Raw genomic sequence first — 2,975 nt, forward strand, 5'->3', positions numbered from 1 at the left:
TTTTGTTTGTGGATTTTTTGTTTGTTTGTTTCTTTTGTTTTGTAGATTTTGTGTTTACTGAACTTTGTTTTTCATCTTTATTTTAATGAGTGGATTTGTTAACTTTCTTTGTGGTTACCTTCAAATTTACCTCTGTCTTCCTAAGTATGAACCAGTCTTGTATTACTTGGTACCACCTTGCCTTCCTCTCCATTTGAAAGTTCTGTACCTCTACCATTTATTCAGTCTTTTATTGTTCTGACGCTGTTGTCATTTACAGATTAACCTTTCTGGTTCCCTGTTGTAAATCTTTTGTTTTCTCCTTGAGAGGTCATTACCTAGGCTAGTATCTGGCTGATCTGGTATTGCGTCCTAGATTCAGGCTGTTGTCTGATGCTGGTTCTCTAACTGAATGACTCCCTTTAATGATTCTTATAAGTTTGGTTTGATTTTTACATATTCCCTTAATTTCTGTTTATGAGGAAATGTCCTAATTTCGCCATCATATTTGAGCAGGAGTTTTGCTGGATGTATTCTTGGTTGGCAGTTTTTTTCTTTCAAGGTTTTACATATGTCATCCCATTGCCTTCTTGCCTGCTTGGTTTCTTCCAAGTAAGCAGAGCTTAGTCTTATTGTTTCTCCTCTGTATGTGACTTACCATTGTTCTTGAGCTGCTCTCAGGATTCTTTATCTTTGGTTTTAGTGAGTGTGGTTATGATATGCATTGGTGATTTTCTTTTGGGGTCCATTCTATATGGGGTTCGTTGAGCTTCTTGGATGGTCAGCTTTTCATCTTTCATGATATTAGGGAAATTTCCTTTCAGTAATCCTTCAATAATCCTCTCTGTGTTTTCTGTTTTCTTCCCCTGTTCTGGAACTCTGATCACTCACAAATTTTTGTTTTGATTGTATCCCACATCGTTCTCAGGGTTTCTTCATTTTTCTTTGTTCTTTTCTCTGATTTTTCCTCAAAGTGGTATTGTCTTAGGCTGGGTTCTCTAGAGAAACAAAACCAGTTAAGCATATAAATATATATAGGGAGAGATTTTTATCATGGAAATAGCTCACGCAATTGTAGAGGCTAAAACATCCTAAGTTCACAGATCAGGGTAGAGGCTTCTCCCAGTTCACGTAGACACGGAAGCTGGTGAACCCATGGTCAGCAGGTTGGAGAGGGGCTCCCATTCACAGGCTATGAAGGTCAGTGAATTCCAAGATCAACAGACAAGACCACAAGGTTTCTTCTGATTCACGTAGCTGCACGGGCTGGTGAACCCAAGGTCAGCAGGTCGGGGAACCAGACTCTTGCTTGTGGACTGAGAAGTTCGACGAATTCCAAGATCAACAGGTAAGCTGCTTGCTCAAGTCCCATGAACCGGAGGTGAGACAACAAGAGGCAGCTGCTGAGTCTGGAACAAGCCAAAAACCTTGGCAAGGTGAGCAGGCAGAAGGTAACCGGCGGAAGGTAGAGAGATGAAACTGAGAGGGCGGTGATCTGCCGCAGGCCCCGCCTCCGCCAGTACCACTCAGCAGATTCCATCATGGGGGTGATCACAACGTTATACAACTGCTAAAACAGTGAGAATAATGGTCTAGCCAAGTTGACATACAATCTTAACCATCACAGTCCACCCCTTGTCAACTTGGCACCTGTACACATGTCATGGTTTGAATTATGTCCCCCAAAAAATGTGTATCGATTTAGCTAGGCCATGATTCCTGGTACTGTGTGATTTTCCTGTATGTTGTAAACCTGCCTCTATGATGTTAATGAGTGAGGATGGGTGGCAGTTGTGTTAGTAAGGCAGGACCTGATCTACAAGACTGGATTGTGTCCTGAGGCAATCTCTTGAGATACAAAAGACAGAAGTCAGCAGAGAGACGGGGACCTCATACCATCAAGGAAGCTGTGCTGGGAGCAGAGCGCGTCCTTTGGACTGGGGTCCCTGCGCCGAGAAGCTCCTAGTCTGGGGGAACATTGATGAGAAGGCTGACAGAGAGAAAAAGCCTTCCCTTGGAGCTGACCCCTGAATTTGGACTTTTAGCCTACTTTGACTGTAAGGAAATAAACTTCTCTGCATTAAAACCATCCACTTGTGGTGTTTCTGTTACGGCAGCACTAGATGACTAAGGCAACACATCTCCTGAAACCATACATAATGTCTGAATAAAGATGATTACAAAGTCATACTTGTGCCTAACATGATACAACTAACATGCATACAATCAAAAACGCACTAGCCCTGTTTACATCTTTTATAAGTGAAGGAAACAAAAATATTAGGTGCACACATAGAAAACAAATACTCATGGCAGTTATAGTGCCCATTTCTACAACCAGTCATGTGGCCGTAACTGGTATTTAGAACTACCTTCTTCCACCACCCATTCTGTATACCCTTTGCCCTCAGCAAGCACCTCGGCTGGTCATGGTTCTTTGCCTGGTAGGGTGACTCAAACCTTCATTCCTGAAGAGTCTGGGTCGTTAGTACTCATGTCAGAATTAGGTTGCTATAGTTTTCCATTGACTTTAATCACAGGGCACAGTAGTGCTAAGAGACACCCTAAGGAATCTCCTGCATTCCAGACATACTCTTCTTTACCTCCATGATGTAATATCAATCTGATTTCCTCTTGGTAATCAGGATCAATCACACCAGCCAGTATGGTAACTCCCTTCTTTGCCTATTGATCCAGAGGCATAACGAGCCCAAACTGGCCAGGTGGCATTCTTAACTTCCAGTTCAGTAGAATCAGTGATGTGTCTCCAGGTGGGAGCATTCCTTGCTTTGGAACAAAGACCTCTAGGCCTGCAGAACATAAAGTGAAGGGGATAGGAAGCAAAAATCTTGCAAGTGGGTCACTAGGGAGAATAGTGGTGCCACTCCCATTTCCACCCCTTGATTCCTGGACCCATGAATCCTGGCTATGGGAGAAACAGCACCATATACTGGACGCTGGTTTAAAGCATATACAGCCTCCTGGAGAACATTGCC

Source organism: Trichechus manatus, unplaced genomic scaffold (genome assembly GCF_000243295.1).
Source record: "Trichechus manatus latirostris isolate Lorelei unplaced genomic scaffold, TriManLat1.0 scaffold00251, whole genome shotgun sequence".
NCBI lineage: Eukaryota > Metazoa > Chordata > Mammalia > Sirenia > Trichechidae > Trichechus > Trichechus manatus.